Source organism: Psammomys obesus, unplaced genomic scaffold (genome assembly GCF_907164565.1).
Source record: "Psammomys obesus unplaced genomic scaffold, mPsaObe1.curated_primary_1811, whole genome shotgun sequence".
Taxonomy (NCBI): domain Eukaryota; kingdom Metazoa; phylum Chordata; class Mammalia; order Rodentia; family Muridae; genus Psammomys; species Psammomys obesus.
Window position 1 is genome coordinate 45,235,258 of NW_026593286.1, and position 20,561 is coordinate 45,255,818.

Below are 20,561 nucleotides of genomic sequence, written 5' to 3' on the forward strand. Positions count from 1 at the left end.
GTTCCAGGAAATTCCCCCCCCCCCATTATTTCTTTTTTTTTTTTTTTTGCCCATTCATCATTCATTAATAAGTGTAATAGTATTTATGAGTTTGTGTATTAATTAGGGTTTTATTTTCTGTCAAGTTTGTTTTATTACACTATGGTTAGATAGTTTGCAAGGAGTATTTCAGTCTTTTTGTTTGTTTAGTGTCCCAGCATGTGGCCTATTGTAGAGAAGCTTCCTTGTGCTGCTGAGTAAATTGTGTGTTCTCTGGTGTTTGGGAGAAACATTCTTTTGGTATCTGTTAAGTCAATTTGATGTATGATAACATTTAATTCAGATGTTTCTCTGTTTGTTTTTTTGTACAGATGGCTAACCTAACAGAGAAAGCGGGTACTGAAGCCATCCTCTATCTTGATTGGAAACCTGTACTTACACATGTAAATGAACCTCTCTTGATTCTAAGACTGTTCAGGTGGATCATATTTTAGAATAATGATCAATTTTATGAGGAAGTCAGATATATTTAGCAAAATATCAGATAAATTCTGATTAAATTAAATAGAACCTGTGATAAATAACTCAATTTACTTGACATCTAGAATTTCAGGAATTTTCACAGATTGAGAGTTTGTGAGCTGAATTCAGCTGGTGGTTTTGGCCTTTAATTTGTTTTAATACCATAATTGATGTGAGAATGAAAACTACATATTAGATAATTTGAAACTAGTTTTGACTCAGCAAAAAAGCTATTTTACATTACAATATCAGCTGCTATAATTCATAAGAGATAGCGTTTATATTATTATTTAGAAAAAGTAATGAGCTATAAAAATACAGTTATTCTTACTTTACCCTGGTGAACTCTCAGTATTCATTTATTTTCAAGAACTAACATGGGCAAGATGGCTTTACAGTCCTGGCACTTGAGTGATAGGATATACAATTAGCTTAAAATGTAGCAAATGGCTTTGTTTGTTCCATAAAGCCAACATTATACCAAAATAACAGTATTAGGAACATTTCTAAGTCATTCCATTTTAATTTTAGTTTTTTTAAAATTTTCTTTTTTTGTTATTAATTACAGTTTATTCTCTTTGTATCCCACCTGTAGCTCACTCCCGCCTCTCCTTCCAAACCCACCCACCCTTCCTGTGCCTTACCTATGGCCCTCTTCCAGTCCACTGATAGGGGAGGTCTTCCTCCCCTTTCTTCTGATCCCAGTTTATCAGGGTTCATCAGGACTGGCTGCATTGTCTTCCTCTGTAGCCTGGTAAGGCTGCTCCCCTCTCAGAGGGAGGTGATCAAAGAGCAGGACAATCAATTCCTGTCATAGACAGTCCCTGTTCCCATTACTATGGCTCCCAGTTGGACACTGAACTGCCATAGGCTACATCTGTGCAGGAGTTTTAGGTTATCTCCATGAATGATCCTTGGTTGGGGTATCAGTCTCAGAAAAGACCCCTGTGCCCATTTTTTTTTTTTTGTTCTGTTGCTCTCCTTGTGGAGTTCCTGTGCTTTCCAGGTCTTACTATTTCCTACTTCTTTCATAAGATTCCTTGCACTCTGCCCAAAATTTGCCTATAGGTCTCAGCAGGTTTTGATACCCTGCAGGGCAGAGACTTTCAGAGGCCCTCTGTGGTAAGCTCCTGTCCTGTTCCTTGTTTTCTCCCTCTTCTGATGCACATTCTCTTTGCCTTTCTGAAAGAGGATTGAACATCTTACCCAGAATCCTCCTTGATTAGTTTCTGTAGGTGTACGGATTTTAGTGTGTTTACCCTAAATTATATGTCTAATATCCACGTATGAGTGAGTATATACCCTGTGTGTCTTTCTGTTTCTGGGACACTGCACTCTGGATGATATTTCCAGTTCCCACCATTTGCCTGCAAAAAAATTCATGATTTCCTTGTTTTTAATTGCTGAATAGTATTCCATTGTGTAAATATACCACAATTTCTGTATCCATTCCTCAACTGAGAGGCATCTGGGTTGTTTCCACGTTCTGGCTATTATGAATAAAGCTGCTACGAACATGGTTGGGTAAATGTCCATGTTGTATACTTGAGCATATTTTGGATATATATCTTGTAGTGCTATAGCTAGATCTTGAGGTAGCACTATTTCTAATTGTCTGAGAAAACGCCAGATTGATTTCCAAAGTGGTTATACAAGTTTACATTCCCACCAGCAGTGGAGGAGGGTTCCCCTTTTATAATATTTACTTGTAAATTAAATTTTACTTCTTAAATGAAATAGTTTTCTAAATGAAGAGAAAGCATCAACTGTGGTTGTTTCTTATTTTTTTTTTCTGCTAACACAGCTGCTGACACTAGTAATGCAGAACAATTTTTAGAGTGCTGCCGGCCATGTAATTTTTTGATAAATATATGACAATTACTTTCCATGTAGTTATAGTGTCATTCCATGAGATCTTACAGCCTTGTAGAAGAGAAGAGTTAACAGTTCGTATTGCTCTTTATATGCCTTGGTTGTCAATAACCTGGTCGCAACACAAAGAGTAATGACAATTATAATGTAATCACATCAGAGCCAGCGAGTCTACTAAAAAGCAACTCATTTTCTTATGCTACCATACTATTCCTTTTGATTTATACCAAAGCACTGTCTTGGGGTTTGTGTTACTGGCTTCTTAAAACTCATAGAGTATATAGAATAAAAAAAAAATCAAATGCAAAGTATCAAGTAAAAGGGTTCAATCAAAGAAGTGAATCAGGAATGAATGAAAAACATACAGAATAAATTATTCTCAGCAATTTCCATAGAATTCTTCCAAATTTACAAATTTAGAGTGATTTTCTTGAATATCATTAAACTTTTCAAACTTACAAACAAAAGGAAAATAAGGATCTTTTCTACTCCTAATCTAGAACTACAGAAAAGATTGCTGATTTATTTAGTTGTTTTTTTTTTTTTTTTTTTTTTTTTTTGTGAAAGTATCTTTTGGTTTAGTTTTGGATAAACATAATCTGAAAATACTTGAGTAGAAAATATTTTTCAAAAAGTGTCATGAGATCTAATCACATGCTGTTTAATTCTGAGATGTTTTACAGTGATGTTGACAATTTGTTAAGTTTCTGGATGTGTGGCCTTAGCTGTATAATCTAGTTTTGGTTCTTTATATTTAGATTTTTAAAATTTTTATTCTATCTGTATGAATGCTTGCTGAATATAAGACTTTTACGTGTTTCCAGCACAGGCCAGAAGATGGTGTTGGATCCTGTGGGACCTGAGTTACAGATGTTTGTGAGTCTCCATGTGTGTGTTGGAATGGAACAGAGACCTATGGAAGGGTAAGCAGTGCTCTTCACTGCAAAACCATCTCTCCAGCCTCAATTTATTTTGCACAGACAACTGCATTAGCCAACATGATTTATAAGAAGGCTACTGTTAATTTTGATAATGAAGGTTAAGGCAGAGTTTTAATATTTAGATATACTGCCAGAATATCATTAATCACCCCCAAAAAGATGAAAGTAGAAAAAAAGAACTAATATATGCATCTTTTCTGTAAACACATATTGAAACATGTAAAAATTTCCATTTAGTTTGGCATATGTACATAATATGAGTAGGAAAATACCTTCAATATTTTAAAAATAACAAGTACTTACACTAAATGATACTAATGTTAAATTTTAAAATGTTATTTGTTGAAAGTGTGATTTAGGGATTGAGAAATGTCAAATATGGGTAATTTTATTATATTAAAGATTTTTTTAAATAATCACATTCTTGTTAATTTGCCTATATAAATAGATCTCCTCATTTCTTCAAAAGTGTTGTTTTAATACCTCCCTACTGCTGGGCCCAGTTCAAGTCCTGAAGAGGAAGCCCAGTCACAAATATGAAGAACCAATAAACACGGTGATAAAAGCCAAGGAGTGCTGTGAGTGTGCTACTTCCCTGAGAGCATCATGCCCTCCTCTTTCTCATCTTCTTTGCCCTTCCTTCTCCCTCCTCCCTGTGTGAAACAGTCTTGCTATCTCCATGTGGGTGCCCTTGAACTTAGAATCCTCTGGGGTGCTATAATCAAAGGTGTGCAGCACTATACCTGTCTATTTTTCCATCTCTAATTTTTCCATTATATGCAGCTAAAAAACTGTTTGGCAAGGAGAGAAATTAAAACCCTTGATTGTACCTCCTGCTGTGAGAAACCTGTTTTCATTGCATCCCAGCTCTTTTTACTGACCTGTGTTGCTACATGCAGTGTTACTGCCTAGAGAGGAAAACATCAGTTGCAGCTTAGAATTACCTTCCCGTGACCTATGATCTCTAGATTTACACTGTGCAAGCAAAAGACTTGCATTGATATAAACAAATGAAACAGTGATGGGAATTAGATTTACAGTCAAAAGAAAATCACTTTAATTTCACACCGTGAAAACTTTCCAAAGTAAAATCAAGGATATTCTACAGCAGCTAAGACAGTAAAAGTAATTTGTCAAAATCAAACACATTGACAGCTACAAAGAAAGCACACCTTGTTCTGACCCTTAGGACCTGTTATTACCTTGAGAGGCTGTAGAACAGTTTGGAGAGATGATATTAAAGGAATAGAGGTTGATAAGGTAGAAGTCACCACACAGTTATAAAAGTAAATCTTCATAAACCAGAACCAACTGAAAAAGGAAAAGATTTACTGCTGGCTGTCTCTGGCTCTGCTGCTGTAATGGTCACTGTTAACTATGCCGAGAAAGCAGACACTTGGCAAGATAGGAGACATTACTTTGAAGATTGATTTAGGAATTCTTGTGGTTGTTCTACAATCTTCAGAAAAGTTTCAGAAAGTGAGCAGACAAGTCAGAGGTAGCTTTGTGTGACTTCTTCAAACTGGATAATCTTTTCAGGTCCCTGTAGGACTGAGTGCCCATTCTATCCTTGCGAATTTTGAAGAAAGTTCTTACACTAAGTAGTTCAACTTCAAAACATACAGCAGTGATGATGACAGCAGACATTTACATTTTTGTAACACTGAGATTGGATTGTGTAATATCTATATTCATCATTCAGTGTTCACGTAAACTATAAGGCCTCATCATCACTGAGAACCTTCTGCCAATTGATGGCTGCTAAGTGAGAGTGGCGAAGTTGAGGGAGGGGGATTCAAATGGGATATATAATGGATAAATTATGAAGAAAAAATAAAACAATAATTAATTAATTAGTTAATTAAAGAAAAGACACAATAGTAATGTCATCAAGGAAAAGAAAGGTAGATAGAATTAAGAAAGAATTCTCTTTCCAGTGCACTATGAAGCCTTGAAACAACCTTCTGAATTCATCCGCCTAGTACTTTTTCAAAACAATACATTATTTCTCAATAACAATACATTTATGTTAATTTTTATAATTCCTAAAAAAAAATAGTAGGGACTTTGGAGGGATTGGAGGAGAGATAATCAATAGAGGGTAGATCAGGTCAAAACACATTTTATACATGCATGAAATTATAAGACAATAAAAAAGATACTGAAAAACCATTTAAGGAATTAGCAGGTGAATTTTTGGTGCTGTCCGCATTACATGGCTTTTCTATGAATCGACCTCATTTTAAAAGAATTCAAAGTAATTTGTATGTGGATTAGTATACATCCTAATGGAGAATAAATGTAATATAAATGTTATTTGCCTCTTTGTTATGTAAAAATTATTCCAAAGATAAATGAAGTGAGCTATCAACAGATATTTTTCACTAAGTAGATAGGATCTCATAGAGCCTTGCTGATCTTGAACTTATCTTACAGTTAGGCAAGGATGACCTTGAACTTCTGACTCTCCTGCCTCTATTTGCATGTTAGGATTGCAGGCATGGGGCACCACAGCTACCTTATGAAGAACTGGAAACAGAACCCAGGCCTGTGTGTACTCTAAGCAAGCACTGAGCTAGCTGAGCTACATCTCCAGGCCCCTTAAATGAAGTTTTGGTTTAATATATATATATGCAAAAAGTTAGGAGTGTAAGATAGAAACAAAGAAAGAAAAGAAATATTGAACCCAAAAATCATTGACTCCTCAGATTAAAGTAAGGCTTCAGCAACGTGCATCAGGCCCCTGATGGCAAAGGCAGCATGTGAAGTATCCAGGTCTGAGCTGTGTACTTATATGTATTATCTCATTTAATTTGTAAAAAAAAAAAAAAAAAGGCACAAAGAGGCAGTTAATTTTTATTTTTTTTTAACAAGAAAGCAAGGATGTTCAAGTACTAATGTCTTAATGATTAATTGGATTAATTAGTTTATGGAAATGATTTACCCTAATATCAGATAGTTAGCTCGGTCTTGGTTGAAACTGAATTTCTGGAAGAGACCTGTTTTAACATTATTGTTTCTCTTTCGGGAATATTCAAATCTGATTAACCTTTTAGCTTTAGGACTCAGATGTCCTAAGAAGTTGCAAGGAAATCAGGCTGTAAGAACATATGTTATAAAATACGTTCTAAAATCTTAGCGGACTTTCAAAGAGCCTGACGGGCACATGCAGTACAGGGTGGTGAAGGAGACATTGAAGGATTGGGGAACACCTCTCCAACCATGTCACCCGTGTTTATTTTTACCATCCAAATATTTATGGCATTTTCCAAAGTTCGGTTTTCCTGTCTTCCAAGTTCTGATGCTTCATTTCCCGTTTTCTTCCATATGGATTAGCAAGCATCGTCTATGCTGGACTTCTAGCCTGGGATACTGCTAAGAGCCCATGACGTAGGAAATGGATTTCTTGTAGCGTGAAATATTTCCCACACAGTGGACAAAATACTTTTTTTTTAACTGAAGTGAAACATGGAAATGATTCAACTCTTGACACTTCACAATAAAAATATACAAAGTTTATCCTCACACTGTATAAATCAAAAGGTAGCATCTTGAGTGACAACCACCTAACTTTCAAAAATTAACATAAAATATATTTAAATAGTAAATCAGTATATTTAATTTCCCCTTTATTGAAAATGGATTTTTTTCTCCCATAATATAACCCGGTTATAGCTTCTCTCCCTCTACTCCTCCCACATCCTCCCTGTCTCTGCTCTTCTCTTGATCCACACTGATTTACATAGTTGTTGTTCGCACTTCCACCAGCAATGGATGAAGGTTCCCTTTATTTCACATCCTAGCAGCATGAGTGTTTATGATCTTAGCCATTTTGACAGGTTTAAGATATCTCAACATAGTGTTGATTTGCATTTCTCTAATTGCTGAGTTTCCTGCAGTGAGAATTCTGTACAAAGCTGTACCCAATCTTTTTTTTTTTTTTTTTTTGCTTCATCATTCTCCATAGTTTATTTGTTCTTCCTTCTTCAGGAATATATTATGTTTTTATTTTTTATTATTACAATTTACTTACTCTGTGTCCCACATGTAGGGGCATGGGAGAAGAAGAGGAAAGGAGGATGGAATTGGGAAGGGTCAAGGGGAGGGACTACCCAATCTTTTAACTGGATTATTTGTTTTTTGGAAGGATGAAGTTTCTTAAGTTCTTTATATATTTTGGTTATTAGTCCTCTATTGAATGTGGAGTTGGTGAAAATCTTTTCCAATTCTGTATGCTGATACTTTGTCCTATTGAGAGTGTCCTTTGCCTTACAGAAGTGCTTCTGTTTCATGAGATCTTACTTAGTAATTGTTGATCTTAGTGCCTGTGTTAATGATGCTCTCTTCAGAAAGCCATCCTCTGACAATGCATTCAGAGTTATTCCATATTTCCACCTCTGTCAGGTTAAATGTATCTTGTCTGTTTATCTATCTATCTATCTATCTATCTATCTATCTATCTATCTATCTATCTATCTATCTATCTATCTATCTATCATCTATCTATCTATCTGTATCTACTATCTATCTATCTATCTATCTATCTATCTATCTATCTATCTATCTATCTATCTATCTATCTATCTATCTATCTATCTATCATTTACTTATTTTACATCGCAATTACAGATTCCACTCTCCCCTCTCCTTTGAGTTCCTCCCTCTTTTCTCTCCATACCCCCATCCTCCTGTCTGCCTCTTCTCTTCAGAAAAGGGAGGCCACCCATAGACATCAACCTGCACTGTCATATCAAGTTGCTGTCGGACTAGCGCATCTACTCCTATTGTGGCTAGACAAGACAGCCCAGTTAGGGTAAAGGCAGGCAACACAGTCAGAAACAGCCCTGCTCGTGCTCTTAGGAGTTCCACATGAAGGGCCAGCTTCACAACTGTTATGTATGTATAGAGGGCCTAGGTCTGTCCCATGCATGCTCTCTGTTTGGCGATTAAATATCTGTGCCCACAGATATCTATGGGTCCAGGTTAGTTGATTCTGTAGGTTTTCCTCTGGTGTCCTTGACTTCTCTAGCTCCTTCAGTCCTGCCTCTCCTTCAGGATTCTCCAAGCTCCACCTAAGATTTGGGTGTGTTTCCCTGCATGTGTCTGTAAATACATCAGAGTACCAGTAATAGTCAGGGTTGGGCTTTTTCTCATGGCATATGTCCCAACGTGGGCCAGTCTTTGTTGGCTATTTCCTCAATTTCTGCTGCATTTTTACCACTACACATCTTGTAGGCAAGAAAAATCATGGGGCGAAGGTTTTTGGGGCTGGGTTGTTGTCCCAGTCCCTTCATTGGAAATCTTTTCTGCTTGCAGGAGATGTCCATTTCAGGTTCCATATCCCCCACTGCTAGGATTCTAAAATAGGGTCATCCTCATAGATTCCTGGAAGTTTCCATTTCCTATGTTTCTAAATAGTCTTAGAGATGCTTCCCATCCCATCATACCACACCAATTCCAGTTTTGTCATCCAGTAATTTCTCCCTCCATCTTCTCACCACTTGATCCCTTGTGTTCTTCTTCCCAACCCTCCCTAACCCGATCCCCTCCTTCCATCCACCTCAATGTCTAATATGTTTCTCCTTCTCAATGAGATTCAAGCATCCTCCTTTGGGCTTTCATTGTTATTTGCTTCTCTGAATCTGTAGATTGTAGTACAAGATTGATTATTTTGTACTTTGTGGATAATATCCACTCATAAGTGAGTGAGTATATTCCATGTTTGTGTTTCTGGGTCTGAGTTACATCATTCAGCATGATATTTTCTACTTGAACTCATTTGTCTGAAAATTTCACAATGTCTTTGTTTTTAACAGCTGAGTAATCTTCTATTGTGTAAATGTATAAATGTAAATGTAATATGTAAATGGATAATTTTTCTTTATCGATTCTTCTACTGAGGAACATCTACATTGTTTCCAGTTTCTGACTAGTACAAATCAAAATGAAATTAACATCGCTGAGCAAGAGTCCTTGTTGTATAAGGAGCATCTTTTAGGCATATACCAGGAGTGGTATAGCTGAGTCTTGAGGTAGCACTATTCTTAGTTTTCTGAGAAAGTGCCAGATTGATTTCCAAAGTGGTTATACAAGTGTGCACTCCCACCATCAATGGAGTTTTCTTCTTGCTTCACATCCTGACTAGCATTCATTTGCATATCCCTGATTATGAAAGAAGTTGAGCATTTTTAAAAAATGCTTCTTGATCTCTATTGAGAATTCTCTGTTTAGATCTGTACCTCCTTTTTAACTGGATTATTTGGTTTGTTGATGGCTAGTTTCTTGAATTCTGTATCTATTTAGGCTATCAGTCTCTGTAGATGGAGGGTTGGTGAAAACCTTTTCCCATTCTGTAGGCTGCAGTTTTCTCATGCTGACAGTGTCCTTGGCCTTACAGATGTTTTTCAGATTCATGTGGTCCCATTTATTAATTGTTGATCTTAATTCCTGAGCTGTTGGTGTTCTGTTCAGGAGGTTGTCTCCTGTGCCAACGTGTTTAAGGTTATCTTTTCTATCTATCATATTTAGTGTATCTTATTTTATGTTGAAGTCTTTGATCCAATTGGGCTTAAGTTTTGTGCAGGGTGATAGATAATGGTTCTCTTTGATTCTTCTACATGAAGACAACCGGTTAGACTGAACCATTTATTGAAGATGCCTTCTTTTTCCCATTGTATTGTGTGGGCTTTCTTTCTTTCTTTCTTCCTTCCTTCCTTCCTTCCTTCCTTCCTTCCTTCCTTCCTTCCTTCCTTCCTTCCTTCCTTCTCTCTCTCTCTCTCTCTCTCTCTCTCTCTCTCTCTCTCTCTCTTTCTTTCTTTGTCAAAATCAAGTGACCAGAGGTGTGTGGGTTTATTTCTGGGTCTTGAACTCAATTTCATTAATCACTCTGTCTGTGATCATTCCAATACAATGAAGATTTGTATTATTATTGCTCTATAGTACAACTTGAAATCAGGGATGTTGTTACATCCAGGAGTACTATATCATACAAAATTGTTTTTGATATCCTGTGATTTTTGTTTTTCAATATGAGTATTGCTCTTTCAAGGTGTGTTAAAAAATGTGTTTGAATTTTGATGGGAATTGCACTAAATCTGTAGATTGCTTTTGGTAAGATGACCATTTTTACAATGTTAATCCTATTGATCCATGAGCATGGGAGACCTTTTCATCTTCTGATATGTTCTTCAATTTTTTTCCTCAAATACTTGATGTTTCTGTCATACAGGTCTTTCCCTTGCTTGGTTAGAGTTACATCAAGATATTGTATATTATGGCTATCTTAAAGGGTGTTGTTTCCCTAATTTCTTTCTCAGTTTGATTGTTATTTGTACATTGGGGGGCTCCTGATTTTTTTTTTTTAGTTAATATTTTATTCAGCCAATTTGCTGAAAGTGTTCATTAGCTGTAGGAGTTCCCTGGTAGAATTTTTAGGGTCAGTTATGTATACTATCATATCATCTGCAAATAGCAGTACTTTGACTTCTTCCTTCCCAATTTGTAACCCTTTGGCTTTCTTTAATTCCTATGCTCTAGCTAGGATTTCAAGTACTATATTGAAGAGATACAGAGAGAGTGGGTGGACTCGTCTTATTCCTACTTTGAGTTTGAGTTCCTGCTTTGTGTTCTTGGACTCAGTTTGAGAGTATTTTATTGAGAATTTTTACAAGGTTTTTAAGGGAAATTGGTATGAAATTATTTTTCTTGGTTAAGTCATTTTATGGTTTAGGTATCAGGGCAACTGTGGCCTAATAAAATAAATTTGGCAAGGTTCCTTCTGTTTCTATTTCATGGAATAATTTGAGGAGTATTGGTATTAGCTTATCTGGTAGAATTCCTTGCTAAAACCATCTCCCCCTGGGCTTTTTTTTCCTTTTGGTTCAGAGAATTTCAATGACAGCTTCTATTTTCTCAGGGGTTGTAGGACTATTTGAAAAGTTGTACCTATTAAAAAAAATTGTCCATTTCATTTAGATTTTCAATTTTGTGGAGTATAGGTTTTTGAAGTAAGACCTAATGATTCTTTGGATTTTCTCAGTGTCAGTTGTTTTCTCAGTGTCTCCCTTTTCATTTCTGATTGTGTTAATCTGTATATTATCTCTCTGCCATTTAGTTAGTTTGGCCTTAGGGTTTGTCTATTTTGTTGGATTTCTCAAAGAACCAGCTTTCAGTTTTTTTGATTCTTTGTATTATTCTCTTTGTTTCTAAATTACCAATTTCATCCCTGAGTGTGATTATATCCTGAAATCTATTGCTTTATGGTGTATTTGTTTCTTTTTATTCTAGAGCATTCAGATGTTTTTAAGTTGTTTGTATAAGATGTCTCTAATTTCTTTATGAAGGTGCCAAATGCTGTGACTTTTCCTCTTAGCACTGATTTTATTATGTCCCTTAAGTTTGGGTGTGTTGTGCTTTCATTTTCATTGAATTCTAGAACAATTTTAATTTCTTTTTTTTAATTTTATCCCTGATCCAGTAGTCATTGAGTAGAGAGTTGTTCATTTTCCATGAGTATGTAGACTTCTGTTGTTGTTGAGTTCTAGCTTTAACCCATGATGGTCTGATAAGACACAAGGCGTTATTTCAATCTTCTTCTATCTGTTAAGGCTTGCTTTGTGACCAAATATGTGGTCCATTTTGGTGAATAATTTATGTGGTGCTGAGAAGGTATTTTCTTTTGTGTTTGGATGGAATGGTCTACAGTTATCTATTAGATCAGTTTGATTCATGATCTCAATTAGTTTCATTATTTCTCTGTGTAGTTTTTGTCTCATTGACCTATCCAGTGGTGAGTGTTGTTGAAGTCTCCCACTTTAATGTGTGGGGTTTAATTTGTGATTTAAGTTTAGTAATGTTTCTTTTATTAATGTGGTTGCCCTTGCATTTGAGGCATAGATGTTCAAAATTAAGATGTCATCCTGGTGGATTTGTCCTTTGATGATATGTAGTGCCCTTCCCCATTTTTCTTGATTACTTTTGCTTGAAAGTCTATTTTATTAGATATTAAAATAGCTACTCCTGCTTGTTTCATGGGCCCATTTGCTTGGAAAATCTTTTTCTAGCCTTTACTCTGAGTTATGTCTATCTCTGATAATGACATGTGTTTTTTGCGTGCAGCAGATTGATGGATTTTATTTTCCTATACACTCTGTTAACCTGCTTCTTTTTATTGGGGAACTGAGTACATTGAAGTTGAAAGATATTAATAACCAATGATTATTGATTCCTGTAATTGTGGTATCTGTGGTGGTAGGAAGACTGTATGTGTTTCCCTTCTTTTGTTTTTGCTAGGGTGAAATTATTCCTGTGTTCTCTTGGGTGTGGTTCACCCTCTTTGTGTTGGCATTTTCCTTCTGGTATCCTCTATAAGCCTGACTTAGTGGAAAGATATTGTTAAAATTTGGTTTTGTCATAGAATATCTTTTCTCCATCTATGGTTATTGATATTTTCTTTATATTTATAGCTTCTTTATATTTATAGCCAGTTCTTTCTTTAAGTTAGGAAAATTTTTTCATGATTTTGTTGAAGATATTTTGGGAGCATTAGAGCTGGGAACATTCCCTTTTCAAGTCCTATTATTTCTAGGTTTGTTCTTTTCATAGTGTTCCATTATTTTATTGTTTTGCATTAGAACATTTTTAGTTTTAGCATTTCCTTTGATAGCTGTATCAATGTCTTCTATAGTATCATCTATGCCTGAGATTCTCTCTTACGTCTGTTGTATTCTGTTGGTGATGCTTGTGATCTTTTTCCTTTCCTCGGTTGTCCATTTCCAGGTTTGCTTCAGACTGTGTTTTCTTTATTGCTTCTATTTTCTTTTTCAGGACTTGAACCATTTTAGTCATTCCCTTCTCCTGTTTGCCTGTATTTTTTTTTTTGAAGGATTTATTTTTCTTTTTCAAAGCCTCTATAATTTTCATAACCTCAGATTTAAAAATGCTTTCTTGCGCTTCAGGTGTGTTATGATATCCCAGGTTTGGTGGAGTGTGATAATTGGGTTCTGGTGGTGCTATATTGCCCTGGGTTTTGATGAGTGTATTTTCACATTCTCCTCTAGCCATCTGTTCGCCACTAGTGTTGGCAGAAATGGCTGCTCCTGGTAGTCCCTGATGTCTGTTGCCTTCTGTAGTTGTTTATGTCTGCCACCTCTCTCAAATTTTCTCTTATGCATAACTAAAAATATTTTATGGACCTTTGAACTGGGAATCTTCTCCTTTTACTATTCCTACTATTCTTAGGTTTGGTCTTTTCATTGTTTCTCAGATTTCCTGGATATTTTGTTTCAGGTGGTTTTTAGATTTAATAGTTTCTTTGACCAAAGTACTGATTTGTTCTATCATATCTTCTACATCTGAGATTCTTTCTTCCATCTCTGGTATTCAGTTGATGATGCTTGAATCTGTAATTTCTAATCTATGTTCTCCAATTGCAGCATTCCCTCAGCATTTTCTTTATTGCTTCTCTTTTTATTTCTAGGAATTGAACAAGTTTATTCATTTTCTTCACTTTTTTAGTTGTGTTTTTATATTTTTAAAGGGTTTTATTCACTTCACCTTTAAAGACCTCTATCCTCTTCATAAGATTGAATTTTCTTGTGCTTCAGCTGCTTTAGAATACCTAAGGTCTTTAAGCTGGATAGCTGGGCTTTGTGATGCCCTATTTCCTTGGCTGTTGTTGATTGTGTTCCTATGCTGGCCTTCAGCCATATGGGTTATGCATGTGTTATAAGTTTAGATGTTGGTTTCTGAGTTTATTTTTGTTGGATGTTTGCTGTTTTGATTTTTTTTTCTCTTAGTTTTTGTTTCTTCCTTTTCTTCTGGCCAGAGTGGCCTGTGATTCTGGTGACTACCAAGTCTTCCAGTCCAGTAGTGTGTCTCCCTTGGAATTTTTGTGTCCTGCATGGCTTCTGGGGTTTAAGGAGCTATCATTGCCTCTGGGGTTTCTGATAGCAGCTTGGCCTAGGGTCCCTGATGCAATAGGGCTTCCAGTAAAGCAGGCACAGGTGTGTTCTAGAAAAATGCACCCAGGAGGTATTGAGCAATTTAAAAATATTGGATGTTTTTAAATTTTTTATTTATTTTTAAAATTCTTTTTTAATTTTAAATTTTATATTAATTAGTTTGTTCACTTTGTATCCCAGCTGTAGCCCCCTTCCTTATTCCCTCCCACTCTCTCCCTCCCTTCCTCATCTCCTCCCATGCCCCTCTCCAAGTCCACTGATAGGGGAGATCTTCCTCCCTTACCCTCTGACCTTAGCCTATCAGGTACCAACAGGACTGACTGCATTGTCTTCCTCTGTGGCCTGATAAGGCTGCTCCCCACTGAGGGGGAGGTGATCAAAGAGCCAGACACTGAGTTCATATCAGACAGTCCCTTTTCCCCTTACAAAACAACCTACTTGGACACTGAGTTGCCATGGGCTACATCTGTGCAGGGGTTCTAGGATATCTCCATGCATGGTCCTTGGTTGGAATATCAGGAGCCTACCACAGAGAGCCTCTGAAAGACTCTAACCAGCAGGGTATCAAAGAAGATGCTGAGGCTCATAGCCAAAATTTAGACAGAGTGCAGGAAATCTTATGAAAGAAGGAGGAGATAGAAAGTCCTGGATGGGACAGGATTTCCACAAGTAGAGCAACAGAACCAAGAAATCTGGGCCCAAGCGTCTTTTCTTTTCTTTTTTTTTAATATTTGAATATTTAATATTGATTTTAAATATTTTAAATACTTTAAATATCTTTTTTATTATTAATTACACTTTATTCATTTTGTATTCCCCCATAAGCCCCTTTCTCCTCCCCTCCCACCCCCCCCCTTCTGCATGATGCCCTTCCCCAAGTCCACTGATAGGGGAAGTCCTCCTCTCTTTTTTTCTGATCTTAGTCTATAAGTTCTCATCAGAAGTGGCTGCATTGTCAGGGTTCTAGGTTATCTCCACGGATAGTCCTTGGTTGTAGTATGAGTCTCTGGGAAGTTCCCTGTGTTCAAATTATCTTGTTCTGTTGCTCTCCTTGTGGAGTTCCTGTCCTCTCCAGAAGAAAACAGGAAACAACCTCGGAAACTGGCACAGAGGGCCTCTGAAAGCCTCTGCCGTGCAGACTGTCAAAGCAGATGCTGAGCCTGATGGCCAACTGATGGGCACAGTGAATGGAATTTTATGTAAGAAGTGGGAAATACCAAGCGTCTTTTCTGAGACTGTTGGATATTTTTTCTTTTTCTTTTTGTCTTTTTTTTTTTAACAGAATATGGACGAAGGCAAAGTCTTGGGCAAGGTCTTACCTGGTTGTTTCTAGTGCCAGCAGCCTCCCAGAAAGCAGGCAGAGTTGTGGGTGAGATAACCAGGCAAGGGGTGTGGCATTAGTGCCATTGGGTGTTCTTACAAAGGAGTCAGCAGGCAGGGGCTTGGAACATTGTAACATTCTTGCTGATGTGCCTGATGCTAGCAAGTATCCTGGCAAGCAGGCAGAGTTGTGCAGTAGGAAATAGAGCACAGCGTTTGGGGTGCAGTTTACCACTGTTGGATGTGCTTTCAGGCAGGTTGGTGGGCAGGGGATTGTGGGGGAGTGGAGGTTACATGGTGTCCTAGGTGTTGGTAGGCATCCAGGAAAGCAGGCAGGGGCTTGGGGTGGGAAATTGAACACAGGCTGTGTATTACAGTTTACTGCTGTTGGCGTGTTTCAGGCAAGTAGGTCGGCAGGGGTCCAGTGTATCTTATTTTAGGTAGAGCTTTTTTGTATTCCTGATCTCTCCAAGACTTTAGACATAAATGGGTGTTGGATCTTGTCAAACGTTTGTCAAACATCTAAGAAGATAATCATATCTTTTTTTTTCTCCTTCAGTTTGTTTATATGGTGATTTACATTGATGGATTTCCATATATTGAACCTCCATAGAATATTTGGAATGAGAAGTTCCAGAGCTTATAGGTCAGACTGTGAGGTTTAACATCCAATTCTCATTGAAGAACCAATATATTGAGTAATTTTAGGTGATTGTTAGAATTCTGTATTGAGCCCTGAACTTAAGCTATTTCTTACAAAGGGCTTTCAAATGAGTAATAAATGTTGACATAACATGATAGCTCCAGCCCATATTGAACTTGAGTTGGGAGAGGGAAGTCTGGTCTCAAAATGGAGATAAAACTGCTGCCTGGTCGCCCCCAGCCTGACTCCTGCCATATCTGCCATTCCCCCAGCTGCCATGGGGATGAGGGAAGGGAACCAGAACAGCTGAGGAAGCTGTTATTGGTGGTCTGAGATTTGAAACTACAGATGATAGCTTAAGAGAACATTTTGAGAAATGGGGCACACTAACAGACTGTGTGGTAATTTGAGATCACCAAACAAACGTTCCAGGGGCTTTGGTTTTGTGACCTATTTTTTTGTGAACAGGCACACATGCTACAATGTGTGCCTGGCTACATAAGGTGGATGGGCGAGTGGATGAACCAAAGAGAACCGTTTCTAGAGAGGATTCTGGTAAGCCTGGTGCCCATTTAATGCTGAAGAAAATTTCTGTTGGTAGTATTAAAGAAGATACAGAAGAATATAATTTGAGAGACTACTTTGAAAAGTATGGCAAGATTGACACCATAGAAGTTATGGAAGACAGGCAGAGTAGAAAACTAGAGGATTTTCTTTTGTAAATTTTGATGATTATGACACAGTTGATAAAATTGTTGTTGAGAAATGGTACACTATTTATTAATGGGCATAATTGTGAAGTGAAAAAGGCCCTTTCTACACAAGAGATGCATGCTGCTGAATCACAGAGAGGTCGTGGAGGTGGATCTGGTAACTTTATCGGTCATGGTGGAAAGTTTGGAGGTGGTGTAGGTAGTTTTGGTCGTGGTGTAAACTTTAGTGGAAAAGGAAGCCGTGGTGGTGGAGGTGGGGACTGCAGCGGTAGTTATGGAGGTGATTATGGTGGATATTATGGATTTGCAGGTGACAGTGGCAACTAGGGTTGCGGGCATGGTTACAGTACTAGAGGAGGTTTATGGTGGTGTTGGCCCAGGATATAGAAACCAAAGTGGTAGATGTGATGGAGGAGGATGTGATGGTTACAATGAAGGAGGAAATTTTGGTGGAGGTAACAATGGTGGTGGTGGGAGCTACAGTGACTTTGGAAATTATGCTGGACCACAGCAATTGAATTATGGAGCCAAGAAGAAGGTCACTTTTGGTGGAAGAAGCTCAGGCAGTGGTGGTTGGTATAGATCTGGTGGTGGAAGTGATGGATATGGTAGCAGAAGGTTTAAAAAATAAAACAGCAGAAAAGGCTACAGATCTTAGCAGGAGAGAGAGCGAGGAATTGTCAGGAAAGCTGCAGGTTATGTGAGACAGTCGTCCCAAATACGTTAGAGGAACTGTAAAAATCTGCCAGAGGAGGAACGATGATCCATAGTCAGAAAAGTCACTGTAGCTTAGAGAGTTCAGGATTGTCATAGCCACAGTTTGCAAAAAGGGCAGCTATTGATTAATGAAAATGTAATGTCAATAATATATACATTCCTGAGGTCTTTTATTTGTTGTAGCTTTGTCTTTTTGTTTTCATTACATCAGGTATATTGCCCTGTAAATTGTGGTAGTTGTACAAACAATAAAAAATTAAGGAATTTTAGCTTAAAAAAAGATATCCACCAATAGACAGTATCAATGATGACCACTATGGTAATATATTGTCGTGATAATTGGAAAGATTTCTACCCACTACTGATACCTTTTCTCCTATTTTCAGTCCACTGCAATATCTTTCTTGTGATTACAATTTGTTCTTTTCATGGCACAAAGAGAGAAATATGCCTCCAAAATGTAAATTCCTAAAAGGACTGTATTATGAAGTTAGGATTACATTCAACAAATTTAATCCTACAACAAAATTTGAAATGGGCCTGGAACAGTACTCCAAAATATTCAGTGCTTTCATCAAAATGCCTTACTAAAAAATGACTAAGAATCAAAGATCCCTTGTCTTCATAGCTCAGGATACCACACTGGTTTGATTAAACGGCATTACAAAGGTTACTTAATTAATCAACAACCAGTTTGGCACTATAACCTTATTACATCAGAAGTCTTTCCTCCAAGCCTTCACATTTCTGAGTATTTAGACCATTTCTTTCTCTTTTTTTTTTTTTTTTTAAAGATAGCTCAAAGTTTGAGCAAAGACATGCCAAGAGTTCCATTAAGCTTATGGTTTAAAATGTTGCTCTCTGGCTTCTCTGTTACTTGGCTAGCTTCTGTCCTCTTAAATGCCAGTCTCCCTATACTATTTATGAACATACTAGTGACTCTACTGATAATTTTGGCTGGATTTCCCCTCTTGTTTATGATCATCCTAATCTACCATAGCACAAAATAAAAACCCAAGGTTCTCAGCCAAACAGTCTTTTCTACTTCAAAGATGCCATTAACTCCCACTTTTCCAGGAGACCTTCAGAACCCGTGCCTGCATTAGCTTTCTCTTCAATCATTATAAAGATCATCTCACATGAGTCTTCCCATTGCATAGTTACAAGATTCACTTCTTAAACACCTCCTCCATAATTTATTGTTTGTTTTTCTTAAAAGAAAGTCTGAGCATAAAAATATTTCCCCTTAAAATCTTGCTTACTTCTGCAGAATCCTTTCTATCTCAAGATTGGGCTCCTTGTTTTCCTGGCAGACCTGGGCTATAGAGCTGGAGATAGACTCTCCACCTTTTCCATACATGCCATAACTTCTGTTTTTCTACTTGATGCCTCCAAATCTCTTAGCTTAGTTCAAAACAATTTAATCTTTCTTTCTTCCTTTCTTTCTTTCTTTCTTTCTTTCTTTCTTTCTTTCTTTCTTTCTTTCTTTCTTTCTTTCTTTATTTATTTATTTCTTCTTTTTACATTCCATTTACATATCATTTCTTAAGACTGTGGTGACTAACTGCTCCTACATCTGTCTAGTCGCTCATTTCTTATGGCATTACCAAATTATTTATCACAATTTTCTATTTCTCATATTTTGCTGCACAAAAGTTCCAACAGGACTTGTATGAAAAAAATTTCAAGTCTCTGAAGAAAGAATTAGAGGAAGATATGAGAAGATGGAAAGATCTCCCATGCTCATGGCTTGGCAGGATTAACATAGTAAAAATGGCCATCTTACTAAAAGCAATCTACAGATTTAATGCAATTCCCATCAAATTGCCAACACAATTCTTTACAGATCTGGAAAGAAAAATTCTCAACTTTGTATGGAATAACAAGAAACCGAGAATTGCTAAAACAATCCTCTACAATAAAAGATTTTCTGGAGGTATCTCCATTCCTGATCTCAAGCTGTACTATAGAGCAACAGTTATAAAAACTGCATGGTACTGGCACAGAAACAGAATGGTGGATCAATGGAATAGAACAGAAGACCCAGAAATAAACCCACACACTTATGGACACCTGATTTTTGACAAAGATGCCAAAACCATACAATGGAAAAAAGATAGCATCTTCAACAAATGGTGCTGGTCCAACTGGATGTCTACATGTAGAAAAATGAAAATAGATCCATACTTATCACCCTGCACAAAACTGAAGTCCAAGTGGATCAAAGACCTCAACATAAAACCAGACACATTAAATCGGCTAGAAAAAAAAGTGGGGAATACCCTAGAACTCATTGGTACAGGAGAAAACTTCCTGAACAGAACACCAACAGCACAGGCTCTAAGAGCAACAATGTGACCTCATGAAATTGAAAAGCTTCTGTAAAGCAAAGGACATCATCATCAAAACAAAGCGACTGCCTACAGATTGGGAAAGAATCATCACCAACCCTTTATCTGACAGAGGACTCATATGCAATATATATAAAGAACTAAACAAGCTGAAAAACAATAAACCAAGTAATCCACTTAAAAAATGGGGAACAGAGCTAAAGAGAGAATTCTCTGTAGAGGAATATCGAATGGCAGAGAAGCACTTAAAGAAATGCTCAACCTCATTAGCCATTAGGGAAATGCAAATCAAAACAACCCTGAGATTTCACCTTACACCCATCAGAATGGCCAAGATGAAAAACTCAAGGGACAACACATGCTGGAGAGGTTGTGGAGAAAGGGGAACCCTCCTCCACTGCTGGTGGGAATGTAAACTGGTACAACCACTCTGGAAATCAATCTGGTGCTTTCTCAGACAACTAGGAATAGCGCTTCCTCAAGATCCAGCCATACCACTCCTAGGCATATACCCAAAAGAGGTGCAAGTACACAAAAAGGAC

General features: G+C 37.1%; 1 pseudogene; it reads left to right on the plus strand.

The window, feature by feature from the left end:
- Positions 1–16,614: 16,614 nt before the first annotated feature.
- LOC129683834 (heterogeneous nuclear ribonucleoprotein A3-like) lies at positions 16,615–17,582 on the plus strand (annotated as a pseudogene).
- The last annotated feature ends 2,979 nt before the right edge of the window (positions 17,583–20,561 follow it).